Here is a 20,806-nt window from a genome sequence, read left to right as displayed (position 1 = left end):
AAAAAAGTTGAAATGTCGAGATTAATGTTGAAGTACGATTTCGACAAAAAAGTCAAAATGTCGAGAAAACAGTCAAAATTTCGTGAATAAAGTTGAAATGTTGAGAAAAAAGTCGAAATGTTGAGAAAAAAGGCAAATTTTCGACTTCTTGAAATTGTATTTTAATATTATTCTCGACATTTCGACTTTTTTCTTGAAATTGTATTTCAACATTAATGTTGACATTTTTACTTTTTTCTCAACATTTCGACTTTTTTCTCGAAGTGTACAATAAATAAAAATCTCTCAAATATTTTTTCTCCTGCCTGGCCCTAATACTGGACCTAATCTGTGGAGGAATGACCCACTTTCGGCGGGGCCTGCGTCTGCGGTGGATTATCCTCAGAGCCGAGAAATAAGTGGAAATGTCGAGAAAAAAGTGGAAATGTCGAGAAAAAAGTGGAAATGTGGAGGAAAAAGTGGAAATGCCGAGATTAATGTTGAAATACAATTTCGAGAAAAAGTGGAAATGTCAAGAAAAAAGTTGAAATGTCGAGATTAATGTTGAAATACAATTTCGAGAAAAAAGTCAAAATGTCGAGAAGAAAGTGGAAATGCCGAGATTAATGTTGAAATACAATTTCGAGAAAAAGTCGAAATGTCAAGAAAAAAGTCAAAATGTCGAGAAGAAAGTCGAAATGTCGAGATTAATGTTGAAATACAATTTCAAGAAAAAAGTGGAAATGTCGAGATTAATGTTGAAATACAATTTCGAGAAAAAAGTCGAAATGTTGAGAAAAAAGTCGAAATGTCGAGATTAATGTTGAAATACAATTTCAACAAAAAAGTGCAAATGTCGAGATTAGTACAATTTCGAGAAAAAAGTGGAAATGTCGAGAAAAAGTGGAAATGTCGAGATAAAAGTGGAAATGTCGACATTTTGACTTTTTTCTCTCGACATTTCCACTTTTTTCTCGAAGTGCACAATAAATTAAAATCTTTCAAATATTTTTTCTCCTGCCTGGCCCTAATACTGGACCTAATCTGTGGAGGAATGACCCACTTTTCCATCACCGATGACACACATGATGATGATGATGATGATGATGATGATGATGATGATGATGATGATGATGGGAGGAAAAAACCCAGCTGGATGTGGAGATGCTGAGGGGGGCGTGCTTTTCCCCTCTGACGTCACTGAGGGGCGGGGCCTGCGTCTGCGGTTGGATTCTCCGTCAGAGCCACCAGGTCCGTCCCTCTCTCTCTGTCTGTCCTTCTGTCTTCCATTCATTTTCGAAATGTCGAAATGTCGAGAATAATCCATCCATCCATTTTCTATACCCGCTGTATCCTTTGTAGGTTCACGGGGATGTCGAGAATAATGCTGAAATACAGTTTTGAGAAAAAAGTCGAAATGTCGAGAAAAAAGTCAAAATGTCGAGAATAATGTTGAAGTACAATTCCAAGAATAAAGTCAAAATTTTGCCTTTTTTTTAACATTTCAACTTTTTTCTCAACATTTCGACTTTTTTCTCGACATTTCGACTTTTTTCTCAACATTTCAACTTTTTTCTCAACATTTCAACTTTTTTCTCAAAATTGTACTTCATTAATCTCAACATTTCGACTTTTTTCTCGACATTTCCACTTTTTTCTTGAAGTGCATAATGAAAAAAAATCTTCCTCCTCTAAAATATGATTTTTACTTTTCTCCTGCCAGGCCCTAATACTTCCGTACTATATAAATTAAATTGAATTGAAAAAAAAAAAATTAAATTAAATGTCTCGTGTCTCCTGTTGGATCACGTTCACATCTGTAGAGGAATGACCCACTTTGATGATGATGATGATGATGATGATGATGATGATGATGATGATGATGATGATGGGAGGAAAAAACCCAGCTGGATGTGGAGATGCTGAGGGGCTTGGCTTTCCCCCTCTGGCGTCACTGAGGGGCGGGGCCTGCGTCTGCGGTGGATTCTCCTCAGAGCCGAGAAAAAAGTGGAAATGTCGAGAAAAAAGTCAAAATGTCGAGAAGAAAGTTGAAATGTCGAGAAAAAAGTGGAAATGTCAAGAAAAAAGTTGAAATGTTGAGATTAATGTTGAAGTACAATTTTTGAGAAAAAAGTCGAAATGTCAAGAAAAAAGTCAAAATTTCGAGAAAAAAGTTGAAATGTTGAGAAAAATGTCGAAATGTCGAGAAAAAAGTCGAAATGTAGAGAATAATGTTGAAGTACAATTTTGAGAAAAAGTCGAAATGTCGAGAAAAAAGTCAAAATTTCGTGAATAAAGTTGAAATATTGAGAAAAAAGGCGAAATTTCGACTTTATTCTTGAAATTGTATTTCAACATTAATCTCGACATTTTGACTTTTTTCTTGAAATTGTATTTCAACATTAATCTCAACATTTTGACTTTTTTCTCGACACTTCGACTTTTTTCTTGAAATTGTATTTCAACATTAATCTCGACATTTTGACTTTTTTCTCTCGACATTTCCACTTTTTTTCTCGAAGTGCATAAATAAAAATCTCTCAAATATTTTTTCTCCTGTCTGGCCCTAATACTGGACCTAATCTGTGGAGGAATGACCCACTTTTCTGATGATGATGATGATGATGATGATGATGATGATGGGAGGAAAAAACCCAACTGGATGTGGAGATGCTGAGGGGGGCGTGGCGTTCCCCTCTGACGTCACTGAGGGGCGGGGCCTGCGTCTGCGGTTGGATTCTCCGTCAGAGCCGAGAAAAAAGTCGAAATGTCGTGAAAAAAGTGGAAATCTCGAGATTAATGTTGAAATACAATTTCGAGAAAAAAGTCAAAATGTCGAGAAGAAAGTTGAAATGTCGAGAAAAAAGTGGAAATGTCAAGAAAAAAGTTGAAATGTTGAGATTAATGTTGAAGTACAATTTTTGAGAAAAAAGTCGAAATGTCAAGAAAAAAGTCAAAATTTCGAGAAAAAAGTTGAAATGTTGAGAAAAATGTCGAAATGTCGAGAAAAAAGTCGAAATGTAGAGAATAATGTTGAAGTACAATTTTGAGAAAAAGTCGAAATGTCGAGAAAAAAGTCAAAATTTCGTGAATAAAGTTGAAATATTGAGAAAAAAGGCGAAATTTCGACTTTATTCTTGAAATTGTATTTCAACATTAATCTCGACATTTTGACTTTTTTCTTGAAATTGTATTTCAACATTAATCTCAACATTTTGACTTTTTTCTCGACATTTCAACTTTTTTCTTGAAATTGTATTTCAACATTAATCTCGACATTTTGACTTTTTTCTCTCGACATTTCCACTTTTTTTCTCGAAGTGCATAAATAAAAATCTCTCAAATATTTTTTCTCCTGCCTGGCCCTAATACTGGACCTAATCTGTGGCGGAATGACCCACTTTTCCATCACCGATGACACACATGATGATGATGATGATGATGATGATGATGATGATGATGATGATGATGATGATGATGGGAGGAAAAAACCCAGCTGGATGTGGAGATGCTGAGGGGGGCGTGCTTTTCCCCTCTGACGTCACTGAGGGGCGGGGCCTGCGTCTGCGGTTGGATTCTCCGTCAGAGCCACCAGGTCCGTCCCTCTCTCTCTGTCTGTCCTTCTGTCTTCCATTCATTTTCGAAATGTCGAAATGTCGAGAATAATCAATCCATCCATTATCTATACCCGCTGTATCCTTTGTAGGTTCACGGAGATGTCGAGAATAATGCTGAAATACAGTTTTGAGAAAAAAGTCGAAATGTCGAGAAAAAAGTCAAAATGTCGAGAATAATGTTGAAGTACAATTCCAAGAATAAAGTCGAAATTTTGCCTTTTTTTCAACATTTCAACTTTTTTCTCAACATTTCGACTTTTTTCTCGACATTTCAACTTTTTTCTCAACATTTCAACTTTTTTCTCAACATTTCAACTTTTTTCTCAACATTTCGACTTTTTTCTCAACATTTCGACTTTTTCTTGAAATTGTACTTCAACATTAATCTCGACATTTCGAATTTTTTCTCGACATTTCGACTTTTTTCTCGAAATTGTACTTCAACATTAATCTCGACATTTCGACTTTTTTCTCAACATTTCAACTTTTTTCTCGACATTTCCACTTTTTTCTTGAAGTGCATAATGGAAAAAAAATCTTCCTCCTCTAAAATATGATTTTTATTTTTCTCCTGCCAGGCCCTAATACTTCCGTACTATATAAATTAAATTGAATTGAAAAAAAAAATGAAATGAAATGTCTCATTGTGTCTCCTCCTGGATCACGTTCACATCTGTGGAGGAATGACCCACTTTGATGATGATGATGATGATGATGGGAGGAAAAAACCCAGCTGGATGTGGAGATGCTGAGGGGGGCGTGGCGTCCCCCTCTGACGTCACTGAGGGGCGGGGCCTGCGTCTGCGGTTGGATTCTCCGTCAGAGCCACCAGGTCCGTCCCTCTCTCTCTGTCTGTCCTTCTGTCTTCCATTCATCCCCCTGCAGCGGCCGTTTTGGTTCCGTCAGCAGCATCTCCATCCACCGCTCCGCTCCCCAGACCAGCGAGGACCGCCGCCGCCGGGCCTGAACCCGTGGTAAGAGCCGCAGCGCACCGGCCGCAGAGCCGCAGAGCCCGCAGAGCCGCAGAGCCGCAGAGCCGCCGCCGGTGTCCGCTAGTGTGGGAGAGAGCAGCAGCATCCCTGGCTGCCTCCCGAGCACCGCGCATCGTGCTCGCTAGGCCCCGGAGGTCATTGCGACTCCGCGTATTGTTGTGTTTTTAATGGTGGTAGCCGCTCAGGGAGGAGGATGATGGTGAGTAGTAAAACCTTGCGCTTCTCTCTCCTGGAAAACCATCACTGATGATGATGATGGTGAGCATCTCTGCACAGCCAACGCTCGCTGTCCATTCATACAACATCTCATGTTGTATAAAATGGAGGTCAAATTGGATTTAATGATTTCTTTTATTGGGGGTAGGGGGGTTGGGGGTGGACTGTGCGTTTGCAGCGTGTGCACGCATGCTGCAAAAATCTGACAACGTTAAAGAAAGCAGGGGCGCCTCCAAAAATGTTTCATCAGGGGGGGCCAGATGGGGCCACTTAAATTCTTGGGGTGGAACCAAAACTAAAAGCCATCATTACAGGATTTTATTATACTGTTAAATTGGTTTTGTCGGTTTCTTTAGCATCTTTTCACTTTCTGTTTTCAGAGCTATCATTATTATTATTATAATTATTATTATTACTATTATTATTATTACAGTTATTATTATTATTATTATTATTAGTATCCTTATTATTATTACTATTATTATAATTACAGTTATTACAGTTATTATTATTATTATTATTATTATTATTATTATTATTACAGTTATTATTATTATTATTATTATTATTACTATTATTATAATTACAGTTATTATTATTATTATTATTATTATTATTATTATTATTATTTTGTGTAGCCTCATGATACTTCATTTGTTCTTTTTGCATATTCTATTATGTTAAAAGGTGGGAAAGATAAGCTTTATGCTTCAAGTCCATACCTTTCGGGTCAAAATAATCACCATGTTGACCAAAAAAAAACCTGTAAATGTTTATTATCTTGCTTATTGAGGCTTATAATTGACCCAAATAAAGATAACTAACTAACTAACTAACTGTTGTAGTATACAGGCTCGGATATACTTAAAGAAACACCTACTAATATGGATTTGGCCCAAATGATTTGGGATAAAGCGCATAACTGAAGATAGAAGCAAGTGTTTTTTTTTTTTTTTTTTTATTGAGGCAAGTGGGGTGGCCAGCAAATTTGTTAGGGGGCCATGGCCACCCCTGGTGGCGCCACTGTGTTAAAGTGGACATATTCACCCAAAAATGTCAAATTCTTTGCCAGAGCTCATTTGTAAGGTTGTTTTGAAGTGAGTACAGGCTCCAAAACTCCAGCATAACACAACCCTGTCGCTCTGTTTTGGGGCCTGAATATGTGTCTGTCAGTGAGTCGCTCAGATCTGCAGGGTCTTGTGGCGTCACAGACCCAGATCAGCGTGCATGTCTTCCAGGGAGCACAAAGGAGCTTTTGTACAGGCTCCCTCTATAGACGACATGCCTATAGGGGAAGCCTATTCAGCCTCGCTCGTTATCTCTCATCGTTACTCGCTGGCTTCTCACGTTTGGCTCACACATGGACTGTAGAAGAAGAACTGGACAACCCCCACGTGACATCATCCACAGCTTTTTCTGAGGAGTTCTTTTAAAGCCTCTTTTTCCTTGTACTGCATGGGGCCATGTTGCAAATGGACGGAAACAGGTCTGGAAGCCACCTGGAACACACCCTCCTTTTGTCAATCACAGATATCTGTTTTCGCTTGGCTGGATTAGCTTCTGCTAACTTATTATTGTAACTAATGTTTTATTTCACATGGAATTTAAACAAGTCTGTCCAAACAGATTAATTTCTAGTGTTGCGACAGAAACTCAGTGCTGTCAGGCCCCGCTGGGACCATGGCTGCTTGGCCGGTTGCTAGCATGGAAGAGACCTCTTGTAGTTGGGCTAACGTGCAGTCGCCCTAACCGTTGGCGGGTCTCGATGTCTGCTGGATGGAGCCTGAAGTGATCCGCTTCGGCCCATCCATGCCGGAGGAGCTGTGGAGTTGCCAGACAACATTTGCAACAGGACCTCCAGTTTCAAATGTAATTTCCGTGGCAACATCAGAAGCAACCGCTGCCTTAGCCGTAGCGCAGTTAGCGCAAGCTTCCGGCTCTTGGGTAAGCCCTGTCCATGAGTGGAGATCCGTTGCAGTTCCTCGACTGGCCGGTAGAAGCCGCGAGAGCGAGTCAGTCTCCTCCGACCTCCGCGTTAAAATGAGCAGAAATAAACATCTGGGGCATCTGGAACGAAAAACTGCAGACTCTGCAGATGTTTCGGCTGAAAGAGCCGAAGGAGCCGGGTAACTGTGATTGACATACGGCGGGCGTGTTCCCACCGGCTTCACGAGCAACATTGCTACACCCCGTCTAAAGAGAAAGACGTTTCAAATCCGCTCTGCAGAACACCTGTGGGTCATGTGACTTAAAGCATCGTGCATTTTTACAATCTATGTCCCAGAGCACCCCACGACCAATCAGTGTGCTCTGGAGGTTAAAAACACAGCAAAATGTTCTCTTTAAATAGGAATGATTATGTTCTGAAAGAGCCCAGATATACTTGCTCTCGTCAACGTGTCAAATGAACGCAGGATAGGCGTGGCGGCCAGCAGGTATATCTGGGCTCTTAGTCTTTACAGCTCAGGCGTCAACGCAGAGCTCAGCAGATACGTAGCTAACATGGAGCCCGCTCGCTCTTGGCTGCGCGGCTACGACGTTTAATCGTTCAGACGTCAGCTTTACAACAGACCTATTGACCCCCGGTGGCTTCAAACGTCAAAGTATAAAGGCCTTCTTATTTCACACTCTTAACACAGATTCTCTGGATTTCTTTATTTAATTGTAATTTTTGATTTGATGGTAAGAAACAAAAACACTGGATAAGTACCTAAACAACCTCTAAAACCGAGATCGGTCTCGTAAAGAAGACAAACTGCAGCGGAACATTTCTCAGTGAGTTCTCAAGACACAAGGCTTGAACCAGCAAAGGATGGCAAGGCCTGGTTTCAGGGTGGGTGCTTTTGCGGCGCTGTAGCCTGCAGCGCTGAGCTTCCTGCCGTTTACGTCTTTGATGCTGCTCAGACACAATCAGATCTTTTCTAAACCAACGACTGCGTACTGTGCACAGGACGTAGTATGTACCACCGTAAAAACATGATGGTCCACAGCCAGGTGCGCTCACTCTGTGGAAGGTTACATCATAGGAGACAACAAACAAAGTTAACTAATCAGTTGCACACAAGATGTTTTCCAGAAGTAGAAACTCATTCAGATGCTTTTTGCATCATCACATTGGGTTGTTATTTGCATACTGCATACTATGTACAAAATGGTAAGTACTAGTAGCATAGTATACAGTTTGAAACTTCTCCAACAAGACAGTTACCCATCTGGTTTGAAGTAGTACCTGGAACTACCGTATTGGCCCGAATATAAGACGACAGTGATTATAAGACGACCCCCTCTTTTTAAAGACTCAAGTTTGAAAAGACACCAAATTCAATTTTTATACAGAAAATAATTACAGTACATCTGAAACAAATGATTATAACAATATATTTGATAGAAAAAGCTTGTTACTTTGCCTCATTCAAATAATCATCTTGAAGTTTGCATCATAACTTCTCCTCGGCTGCTGGTTAACCTGCCGATGTTCCACCCACACTTCTCCAGATTGTCGCTACATTTCTCCATTTTCTGTTATCTCTTCTCTTATTTTTTTCTGTTTTCTTTCTTACCGCTATTTTTTTTTTCTTCTTCGTGACAGGGGTTGGCTTTGGCCTGGGGAGTTAAGTTCAGCATTGGCTTTAAAGATATCTGGCGCCATCTAGTGTTGTGAATAGGTATAATGTCTAGACCCCGAATGTAAAACGACCCCCACTTTTTCAGTCTTATTTCAATGCAAAAAAAACCCGTCTTATATTCGGTCCAATACGGTACATGGAAGGAACTTCAGTGCTACAGAGAGAGCATATCACATTTGTTGGTTCAACGCGTAGTTCCGATTGGCGAGCCAGCCAGGCTACCACCTGGGTTCGTCCAGTCTTCCTCAAGCCTGGTCCTCAGGAGCCACTGTCCTGCACCGTTAACGGACCCAAGTAAACCTCGATGACCAGCTGATGCCGATCCAGTCGTCTGAATCAGGTGTGATGGAGCAGAGCCACGTCTAAAATATGCAGGACAGTGGTACATGAGGACCAGGCTAGAGGAAGACCGGGTCAGTCCATAGCTACTGAATTCATAGGCTCTTGATTGACGTAGAAGCTTAAACCAAATATGACACTAAGGTAATTTCATATGTTGGTTTCAGCCGTGATGCAGCTTTGATTCGAACCAGATGACGTTTTTATTTCATTGTTTTAGTCGGTTTGTGCACTTAAACTCATAGCGACACATTAACTACGCGTTTAGACACAGAGCTGGACATTTATTTCTATATTGTTTGTTTATATCAATTGAAGACAACTGCTCAAAAGTTTACCAACCATAAAGTTTGTAAATGAAGCACGATTGTTACTGGAAGTCGTTTGTTCTCGACTACCCACAATACACTCAGCTGTTTTCCGAAGCCTTTTGAGCTTAAACACGAGGAGTTCTGCTGTAGGTGGGTCGAATCGAGTTTGAGGAGCTTGCACACCCCAACTGGACGGCTCCGGAGGGCGCTGCAGCTCTGGTGCACCAGATTGCGGTTGTTGTGTTCACACTGACCCAAGTGAACCGGACTCAGTTCCTAAATAGTTCCAGTGTGAAAAGGTGCTAAACCTCAACAGCTAGTTTTTTAATCTATAGCTACAATTTTATTGTTGATCAATCCGGATCACAACATTTATGTAGCATCACAAGTACAGTAGCGCTGTAAGAATAAAGAAAAACGAGTCCAGCTCAGAACTGGACCCAAATACGAAGAAGCATCTGAACCGTACACCTCTAATCTTGTCGGCGCCATCATCAAAATGGGCGAAGCTTTCAACTGGTCATCAATGAGGCATCAGCGTCCTCCTACATGAGCCGGAAACCTGCGTTCCAGTTTCCTCAATAAACCTGACCAGGGAACGGAGAGATTCAGATCAATAAGTGGAACAGATGATGGAGGTATTGATAGAATCAGCACATGTCTTCATAAAGTCTGAACTGAGGAGCATCTGGAAGGTAAAGAACATAACGAACACTGGAGCTGGAGTGTGTGTGTGCATGCGTGCGTTCCTGCGTGTGTGTGTGTGTGTGTGTGTACCTGTGTCTGTGTGTTTATGTATGTGTGTGTTTGTGTGTCGGGGGGATTTGCATTATAATTACGTATCATTAAAAAAGAAAGAAGAACATCCAGATGTCAAAGCTCACTTATGAATAACGTGTTTGATTGGTTCAAGCCTGAATCAGAGATTATTCATTTATCTAGTTAATTATTTATTGAGCATTGTAGTTGGTTTGGAGGACGGCCGTCCTCAGTCGTCCTCCCCTGCAGGGATTCGGTGATGAGACTCCATCAAATCATTGATGACAGCACAGAGAAACAGGACATACAGACATTAAAACGTGATTCTTGTGTCCATGTTTGAAAGTGGGGGAATGAGGACGATTTAGAAAAATTACTGCTGGTTTCCTCTGAAGATGACGCTGCGTTGACGCGTCAACCTCCAAACCAGCGGCTCATTCAAAGGTCCAACAATGCGCGCCGGGGACGGAAACATTTAGTTTATGTCGGTGCAACGCAAACAAGCGTTGACTGGGAACTCTGAGGCGGGTCAACTGGGAATTCTGCGACGGGGAGACGGGTCGACCGGGAACTCTGAGGCAGGTCGACCGGGAACTGGGAGACGGGTCGACCGGGAACTCTGAGGCAGGTCGACCGTGAACGGGGAGACGGGTTGACCGGGAACTCTGAGGCGGGTCGACTGGCAACTCTGAGGCGGGTCGACCGGGAACTTGGAGGCGGGTCGACCGGGAACTCTGAGGCAGGTCGACCAGGAAATCGGAGGCAGGTCGACCGGGAACGGTGAGACGGGTCGTCCAGGAATGGGGAGACGGGTCGACAGGGAACTCTTAGGCGGGTCGACCGGGAACTCGGAGGCGGGGTATGTATCGATGTTGTGGCATATCAGCAACATGCTCGTGACTCTCATCCTTCCTGGGTGCCGGAGCCTTGCGGCTGCCAGGGCGGTGGAGAGGAGGTAAGGGCTTGAGCCTGATGTGATCCGCTGTGACAGGTTGGTATTTGGGATTGAAAGGCCAAAGGCATTCCGGCGTTAATCGTTGAGCGGAGAGAAAAAGAGGAAAGCACAACACGGACGTCCTCGTCTCTGCGCTTCTGTCAACATGTTTGCTTTCACAGTCCAGCGGCATCAGGCGACGCGGTCAGAGAAGCATGATGGGTAGGCAGTTGGTCATCGGTTTGCGTGGATGGAGAGAAAACCTTCCACTTTCACGTCCCTGCAGACACCATGTACACGTGTCATGTTTGTGTCTCTTTTTTAGATTTCACTCCTGCAACACATTCAAAATAAAAGCCAGAAAAGAACAAAAGTAATTAACGGCATCCTTTTTGACACTCGAAAGCCCCGGTGGAAAGAAGCCTAACGAGTAATGACGGTTTCAGCCCACATCCGTGATGGTCCACTCCGTGATGGTCCACTCTGTGATTGTCCAATCCGCGATGGTCCACTCCGTGATGGTCCACTCTGTGATTGTCCAATCTGTGATGGTCCACTCTGTGATTGTCCAATTTGTGATGGTTCATTCCGTGATAGTCCTCATTCGTGATGGTTCACTCTGTGATGGTCCACATCCGCATGGTCCATATCCGTGATGGTCCACCCTGTGATGGTCCACTCTGTGATGGTCCACTTTGTGATGGTCCATGTGATGGTCCATTCTGTGATGGTCCACATCCATTATGGTCCACATCCATGATGGTCCACATCCATGATGGTCCACTCTGTGATGGTCCTCATCCATGATGGTCCACTCTGTGATGGTTCATTCCATGATGGTCCACTCTGTGATGGTCCTCATCCATGATGGTCCACTCTGTGATGGTTCATTCCATGATGCTCCTCATTCGTGATGGTCCATGTGATGGTCCACATCCGGATGGTCCATATCCGTGATGGTCCACCCTGTGATGGTCCACTCTGTGATGGTCCATATCCGTATGGTCCACTCTGTGATGGTCCATATCCGTATGGTCCAGCTGTGATGGTCTACTCTGTGATGGTCCATATCCGTATGGTCCACTCTGTGATGGTCCATATCCGTATGGTCCAGCTGTGATGGTCTACTCTGTGATGGTCCACATCCATGATGGTCCACTCTGTGATGGTCCTCATCCATGATGGTCCACTCTGTGATGGTTCATTCCATGATGGTCCTCATTTGTGATGGTCCATGTGATGGTCCATGTGATGGTCCACATCCGTATGGTCCATATCCGTATGATCCACATCCGTGATGGTCCACCCTGTGATGGTCCACTCTGTTATGGTCAATATCTGTATGGTCCAGCTGTGATGGTCTACTCTGTGATGGTCCATATCCGTATGGTCCAGCTGTGATGGTCTACTCTGTGATGGTCCATATCCGTATGGTCCACATCCGTGATGGTCCACCCTGTGATGGTCCACTCTGTGATGGTCCACTCTGTGATTGGTCCATATCTGTATGGTCCAGCTGTGATGGTCCAATCTGTGATGGTCCACCTCCAATGTCTCTGAGTCCAGAGACTCAAGGTTCCAGGAGCCCAAGGTTCCAGGACCCTGCCCTACACCGGACCACCGTTACGATCACCTATATGTAGTAATGTCAGTGTTTTCCCTCTCCACCAGACAAGCACGAAGTTACACCATCATCTATTTTTAGAAAGTGTTGCAGCACTGAAATATAAAACTGAGGAGACAGCAACCACTTAAAATGAGGCTGATGGATTAAAAAACATGCCTAACGTTGGGTTCATATCAAAGATAAGTAAAAATCAAAGTAAATGTCTATTTATGGACATTTGTCCCAGTCTTTCCTGGATTCAGGTTGTGCAACAGTACTTAAACCTGTTAAAGGTAGTATACTCTCATCATATTTGTGTTAAAAGAAAAGAACTGGGCTTCTGTTAAATAAATACTATTAAATTAAATTAAAGTTAATTAAATATGTTTTAACAGCCAGTATTTATATAATAATTGCTCTGTGGTCATGTTCTGGGTCTCTGGAAAGATCCTAGGGACAACTTATGTTGTAATAAATGCTATATAAATAAAATTGAACTGAATTGAACTGAAATACTAATTTCTGTCCTGTTATGGACTCCTGACATGTCAAAGATGTTTCCTGCCTCTCCTGAGGGCAGCGGAGGTTGGCTGTAATCCCCAAAAACCCTGAACAACAACTGTGGATGGATTCATGAATGGATGAGTGGATGGATGAAGGGATGAATGGATGGATTGATGGATTGATGGATGTTAGATGGATGGAGGGATGGATGGACACGGAATTGGTTGGAGGGATGAATGGATGGATTTATGAACAGTTGGATGGATTGATGGATGGAGGGATCGACGTATGGAGAGATGGGTGGATGGAGGTATGGATGGATGAATGGATGGACGTATGGATGGAGGTATGGATGGATGAATGGATGGACGTATGGATGGATGGATGGATGGATGGATGGATGGATGGACATATGGATGGATGGATGTATAGATGGATGGATGTATGGGTGGCCGCGTTTTATCTACTTCCTTCAAGTAGCTCAGTCTGACTCTGCCGAGTCTGAGCTGAGCTGTTTGATGTCATCATATATGTTGAGTAATATCTACACCAGCTTCATGGCTCACAGGCAAACGGGATTAACAACCTTCACTCCTACAGTGACGGCCCAGAACCACAAATCAACCCTACATGCACAAGTTTGGACTGTAGGAGGAAACCGAGGCACCTGGAGAACATCCACGTAGACTGTAAAGGATGCTTGTATGTTTATAGGTTGTAAAGAGCTGTTCTGGTCCTGAACAGTGAAAGACGGTTCTTGTCCTGAACGGTGAAGAATCGTTCTTGTCCCTAACGGTGGAGGACTGTTCTGGTCCTGAACGGTGAAGGAGGGTTCCTGTCCTGAATGGTGAAGGACGTTCCTGTCCTGAACGGTGAAGGACGGTTCTGGTCCTGAACGGTGGAGGACTGTTCTGGTCCTGCATAGTCAAAATCTCTTCTAGTCCGAAATGGTGAAGAACTGTTCTAGTTCTGTACAGTGAAGAACCGTTCTGGTCGTGTGCAGTAAAGAACTGTTCTGCTCATGGTTCTGGTCCTTAACAATGATCTGTGTTCTGGTCCTGAACGGTATAGAGCGGCTCTAGTCCTGCCCAGTACAGAGCGGTTCTGGTCACATTTCTGGTCATGTTTCTGGTCACGGTTCTGGTCCGTGTGGGTCACATGTGCAGCAAATCTCAGCTTTTAGCTGTAATTCCAGCGAAGGTCTGATGGACTTCTACATCTGAAACACAAGTATGTATTCACACACTTGTCCAGGAGGCTGCGGACGCTTGCAGTGTGGGGACATTTACCTGCTCAGGTCTGTGAGGACATTTACCTCACAGACCTGTGCTTTGAAAGTGTGATGTGCGTGACATGTGATGTTGGTAAAGATGGAGGGAAGGGAGGTGGAGGCAGGATAAGGAGGATGTGTGGACAATGGGACAAAGAAGCAAAGATTTAAGGAGCTGACGGAGAGGTTTGGATGCTGGATGTGAGGGGAGGCAGGAGAGGTGGAGCATTTCAGCAGAAGTAGGTGAAGGAACTGTAAACCCCTCCTTCCTGCTGTCACCTCTCTGTTCCTCCGAGTGTCCTTGGTTGTCGCAGCTCACACGGTCTCATCCGTCCTCGTTCCCATGTTCTGTCTGCAGAAGTCTGAACCAGGATCTCGCGTCACGGTTCCCAGGTGATATCTGATCCGGTCCTTTGTGGACTTCAGCCGCTCAGGACCTCACAACCTCGTAAGAGGCAGCTTTTTGGTATGATTTTAATAGTTTTTCTACATATCTGGAGCGTTGGATTTCAACACCTAGTGTGTGCTCTAGATCTGACCCGGGCAATGTCTCACAGACTCTGGAGCTTTGGCAGAAGATCCCAGCGAATATTCAGAGCTTTGATCAATGTTTGATAGCAGCCAATCACCCGCACAAATCCCAATGAAGCCACCAGCTCATCTACTTGAATCAGTTTCATTTTATTAAGTATAACTGCAGATGTACCGGGCTAGAGAACCTCCTATCTGGTTTCAGAAGGGGATCTTGGTACCTCAGCGATCCGCGGTAAACCTACGGCGCTATTTTCGATCAACGCTCAGAGGCCGTCTGTATTGTTACATTATGACGGTCAAGTTGGCAGTTAAATCCAAAACTAACTCCTGGTTGGTACTGAGGGAGTGTGGAGTCGTGGTGCACGTTATCCCAGAGGACAGTGGGCTGAAACAGAGCAGATCCTCCACTTTTAATCTTAACTTTACCGAGTCAAACCCGTCTGGAGAAACTGGGGCACCAACACCAAAGGCTGTTCTTAAGAGGTTTGTATTCAGGGTAAGGGATGCTAGTTTAGGATCAGCCACAGGTGATGAACTAACGGCTGGATCTGAGTTAATGAATATTTGACGGAGAGACGCGTCAATCACCAGGGGACCCATGTGTTTAGCTCGACAGCTGTGCTCTGTGGAGACAGGAACACGTTTTACTTTGCGAGAGTCCAGTGACACATTAGAGCTGTAAATAATGAATGAAGCCGGTTTCCACTGGCAGCAGAGTTCAGTCAGGGGACTTTCCTACGTCCATCATCAGGCAGCAGCTAAAAGAAGACTACAAGATGGTGAAACTGCGATGACCGACGTGCAGCTGAGTAGATTTAGATCTGAGGAAACTCAGTGAAACCAAAGAGAGGCACTTAACCGTGAGGGTACAGTTACTGATGGAATAACAAACCTGCTGCTCTCGTGTTACCATATTCATGAGCAAGGACACTGTCAGGCCTGTTTCCTGGGTGTATACGAACAGTTGTTGGGAACGTTTGTTGTCCACCTTTCACGTAAGAAAACACACCCAGACTGACACCTAGAAGATAAACCTATTCAACGTCAACCGTGTCAAGTTTGTCAAAGCCACAGCTCCCCCAGAACCCACTAAACTGGGTCAATTTCATTCAGGAATACTTTACACCTGATATTGCTGTCTGGATTTAAGGTTGTTTTCACTTCCACTGCCCTTCCAAAATCAAGATCACAGGTGAACAGGTGAGTGCCTCCTGTTGGGTAACTACTGCGGGGATGATGACATGTCCTGAGGTAAAGATGTTAATCTCTTCCAGAAGGGTTACATGATTGACATCAGTCAAATAAACATCTAAGGGGATTCATAAAACTACTAAAACTGAGTTGGTGAAATTAAACAGTAGAACTCACAGCTAGGCAAGGGACTGCGGGGTTGGCTCTAAGGGGTAGGTGCTAAGGGGTAGGCACTAAGGGGTAGGCGTTAAAGGTTAGGCACTACGGGGTAGTTGCTAAGGGGTAGGCAAGGCCCTCGAAGGAGCGGAGGGCCTTCGCTAAGGCATGGGTCCTTTTGAACCGAGCCTAGGCACCTTGCAAGGGTTAATAGTGAAAGTAATAACATTTCCACAGGTACAATGAAGGAACTCGAGGGACTAAACATCTGTATAGTCTTAATAAAACCACTTATCGGTGAGAATAATTAGAACAAAAAATTTAAATCGGCTTAGAAATCCAGAGTGATGGGCACATCCAAGTAAGAAGAGAGGTGGATGAAGATTAGCCTCATTATGCCTAGGGGCTAATCTGCAAGTGGGTGGAGGCAGGATCATGGTTTGGGGTCAGTTGGTCAGTTTTAGGTTCAACATTATGCAGATTTTCAAGCCCAGTTTGCCAGCGGTCAGGATCACTAACTGGTCTGCGGTACCAGTTAGGAGTCACCAGTTCTCACTCGAGCCTCACGTGTGAACAACTGACTGAGCATGAAGGATCCTAACTGAGCCTTCTCTGGTTCAGATATCTGACAGGCTGGATGTCCGGAGCCATGTTGCTGCTCCGCCACTAATGAGAGCCCGAGGCCTCGGTTCCTAAGGGAAACCCGCGCGGCGGAAACATTATTAAATAAGACAAAACACAGCCTGCATTACACATTTCTTTCTACGGTGCCTTTGCAAAAAGTAACTGCTTGGTAATGTGTCACTTCTCGTGGTTTTGGTCAACAAAAGGTGGTTTGCGTGTTGTAGATCAGATCATGAAGTCTGTGACCCTTGGCGGTCGACCGACATCTTCCGGGATCTTGGTAACGGTCTTACAGCTGTTCAGCTTGGCACCGTAATCTGTCCACGTTGGAAGTTTTGTAGTGTGAATTCAGCCTTCATGACCACAACACGAGGTCTCAGCTTTGGTCAGGTAAGGTCACCTGAGTGTACTGGATGAGCAGATTTTTCCATCACTAGATGTCTTCCCCCTGATGACTCTGGCCTGTCTTTATATAACAACAACCAGGATGGATGGAGCTCTTATTGTGAAAGACGAGCTCAGTGGACTGGTCTGAAGCTGTGTGAATCAGAGATGAACAGAGCACCTAAGGAAGTAATCACAGCTTTTCTTCCCTGTGTGCTTTTATTGGAGGAAAAAAAGAGTTTTTGAAAACGTCCTAATCTCTCTAAACTAAAAGTTGAGGACAGAGAAATCCACCCATGGTCCTCAAATGTGATTAAACACTCGTATATGCTTATATACTTTATATAATCATGTCCCTCGGTATGTCACGACTTTGTTACGTCACCATTATGTCACTGCAGGATCTAAAATGAACCCTTTTCCTACCACAGTTTTGAGGTTGAGAGATGGACTTGAAATAAAAAACTGACTACCACACCTTCAGAAAAGGGTTCACCTCTGTTATTAATAGTCTGACGCAGTTAGGTAATATGATTAAAAAAGAGAAGTAGGTACATTTAAATAGCCTCACGGTTTCTGCACAAGCGACTCTTTGATCCAAACCATCGCGCTGATGTGACCTGGGACAAGATTAGAGATGAAACGCCCAAAGTAGAGTTGTACTGCTGTTGTTATAATGCTCAAAGTTATCAGTTTAGTTTAGTACTACTACTACTACTACTGTCATTTAGCAGACGCTTTTATCCAAAGCGACTTACATCTTGCTTTTGTCTACAACACAAGCAATAAATCACATAGGAGAGTCCAGAATGGATAAGTGCTGGTCAGACTGCTGTGAGTCCAGTTGGAAACAGGTGCTGCCATGCCAGTACTAAAGTTTTTTTTCCCGCCCAACCCAACAGTCCCATTATACAAGAAAGCTACATCCAAGAAGACACCATCATAATATCATATTGTCATAAGTGCATGCAGCTTACTCAGTGCTGAGTCATGCTAACGACATATCTTCTAACTAATTCTGATGAGCAGAGAAGTTTACTAGATGCAGAAGTGCTCCTTAAAGAGTTGAGTCTTTAGCTTGCTCTTAAAAGTAGGTACAGACCCTGCAGTTTGGACAAAGTTTGGTAGGTCGTTCCACCATCGGGGAACAATGGAGGAGAAGAGTCTAGTTACTGATTTCACGCCACATTGTGGTGGAAGCACCAGGGCGTCTTTCACTGGCTGAGCGGAGCAGTGGAGAGGGAGAGTAGCTCTGGATGAAGGAGTGAAGGTAGAGGGAGTGTAGCTCTGGATGAAGGAGTGAAGGTAGAGGGAGTGTAGCTCTGGATCAAGGAGTGAAAGTAGAGGGAGTGTAGCTCTGGATCAAGGAGTGAAGGTAGATAGGAGCCGTTGGGTAATTGTTTGGTAGCCAGAAGATGTGCAGCGGAGGGACATGATCTCTCTTGGGTTGGTTGAATACCAGACATGCTGCTGCATTCTGGATCATCTGCAGAGGTTTAACTGAGCACGCAGGAAGGCCGACCAACGAGGAATTACAGTAGTCAATACGTGACATGACCAGAGCCTGAACCAAGAGCTGTCGTATGTTCTGTGGGTCTGATTTTCTTGATGTTGTAAAGAGCGAATCGGCAAGACCGGGAAACCGAGGCAACATGCTCCTTAAAGGTCAGCTGGCCGTCTAACATTAAACCAATATTCCTAGCAGAAGACATGGGCACAAGTGTGATGGAATCCAGTTGAACGCTTATCTGAGTAGGTAAGAAATGACTGGCTGGACAGACAATTTTGGGGGAGTGAAAGGAACAAACCCCCCCCTTCCCGAAGCTTTAATACTGAGTATTACCTAACATCCGCTCCAGCCTGACCCAGTATTGGTTGACCCACCTTTGCCATGATGAATGTATTGATCTTTATTTGGTACACGAGTGCTGTGTCCATTAGGACTCCAGAGGAGTTGATACTTCCTGCGTTCAGTTTGATTCATGCCAGCGTTCCTAGAATCGTTGGCGGAGGGCTGAGTTAGGCTCGCGTCAACTGTCCGGCTCTTCAACACGTCCACCGCTGTGTAAGACACGCACGTGCGCTGATCTGAAAGTAAGAGTGAAGTAATGATGTGAACCAGTGATGTGTGGTTCTGTTAGAACTGCTGTCCTCTGCCCACACATCAGAGTGGACTCGGACTTCAGTAGTCATAATTATGAGCTTCCGAAACCTCACCCGTCTCCAGGTAGCGAGGTCATCTGACCTCGACGCCTGGATTGTCCGGGGACTCGCTTCCATTGGACTCGGAATGCTGGAAAACTTCACGCCTTCATTTGGTTTGGTTAATTTTAACACTATTTTGTGAAATCAGACCAAACTGTCTGGACGACGTCGCACAATTACAACAGCTGCTCGTTTGGGGGTGCTAACGAGCCCTGACCAGGAAGAATAAAAGGCATGAAGAAGAAGAAAACCCGGCTCATCTGTTACCCAGGACGGAAAAAGGCAATCCATCAGCGTCAGCGGGCTTGTTCACCACAAAAACAAACAATGGAGCAACACTGAACATACACAGGCCGATATTTACAAGTGTGCATGACTGATGTTAATGAACCTTGAAAGGGCTCGTTCATAATGCGGGGGGAGGGTACCAACAATTGGTCAGTTGGGGGCGCTGTAATTAATTCCATATAGTTTTTCAAATCAAATTGCTTTTTATTGACTGTTTTATTCCGATAGTGTCTTACCGTTATAAATTCCTAAAATCGATGGAATAAAACAACTCTTCTCAAGTGTCGTCCTCCAGTTGTGATGGATGTTACTGTCCATCCTCTCCAGGCAGCATTGACGCGATAAAGGCTAGCTTGGTTAGCCATACCAAATTGTTATTGTTCTCGTAACCCTCCCATTCCCATCCAAGTCCACCGAGAACATACTGAACTAATCACAACAGGGCAGGGCCAAAAAAATCACAACTTTTTTTAATGACTCGTACAGGAGCCTCAAGAGTTACTGGTCAAAACAACCCAGATGGCTGCAGGATTGTCCATTACACCTTGGATAGAGATGCACGACATTGAAAACAAAATCATGATATGATGTGCGGTATCCAAACAATACAACGGTACGGCATCAACGTTAATCACTTATGCAGACACTAAAGAATAAATGAGTTTTATTATTTCTCTACCTGCAAGGTTTTACTAAGAATATTAAACAAAATCAGGGCATTTGAAAATGATAGACTTCCATTTATTGCGATATTTCTTTTTTTTTGCGAAATTGATATTCCACATGTTGATATTGCAATGACAATCATTTCTTTATATTTTGCGCGGCGCCAGCTTGGATCAATCAGCAGCGTTCCTGCTCCACCGCAGCCGTTTTGGACGTCGTTTGTTGATACCAGTCTGGTTCTCGCGCTGCTTACGCCACCATTCCTTCCTCTGATTGGCTGTACGTCTATCCAGGCATCCAGAAGCGGTTTCTTTTGAGTCTGTCGGTACCGTCCACTGGAAACCGAAGCTGTATCCAGAGGAACCAGGCAAAATCTTTGCCTCAAACAGGAAAATTATTAAGATCTCGCTACGCCAGGAAACAACTCGGCTGATCATTGGGACTTTCTTTTAGTATTTGCCGGGTAGTGTTTCATCCTTGGGGGGGCGTTGGGGGTCGAATATCACTGGACACCCCATGATCAGCACTTGCGTTCGTTCTAGTTACTATTTCTATTTCTGTATTCCCTGTAGAGAGTCAAACCCTTTTTGAGTTCAAAAAAGAAA

At 43.8% G+C, this 20,806-nt stretch overlaps 1 protein-coding gene across 2 annotated transcripts in view; it reads left to right on the top strand.

Annotated features, from left to right (window-relative positions):
* Positions 1–4,414: 4,414 nt before the first annotated feature.
* Positions 4,415–20,806, top strand: part of nat16 (N-acetyltransferase 16) — a 32,197-nt gene continuing 15,805 nt past the window's right edge. For both annotated transcript variants that reach the window (XM_061710046.1, XM_061710044.1), the window contains exon 1: positions 4,415–4,570. The gene's annotated coding sequence lies outside the window, so the exon portion shown is untranslated. The remainder of the gene's footprint in view (positions 4,571–20,806) is intronic.

The sequence above is a fragment of the Cololabis saira genome, chromosome 20 (assembly GCF_033807715.1).
Source record: "Cololabis saira isolate AMF1-May2022 chromosome 20, fColSai1.1, whole genome shotgun sequence".
In the NCBI taxonomy this organism is placed as follows: Eukaryota; Metazoa; Chordata; class Actinopteri; order Beloniformes; family Belonidae; genus Cololabis; species Cololabis saira.
Note: the sequence above shows the minus strand (reverse complement) of the source record. Positions and strands in the feature narration are given on the sequence as shown.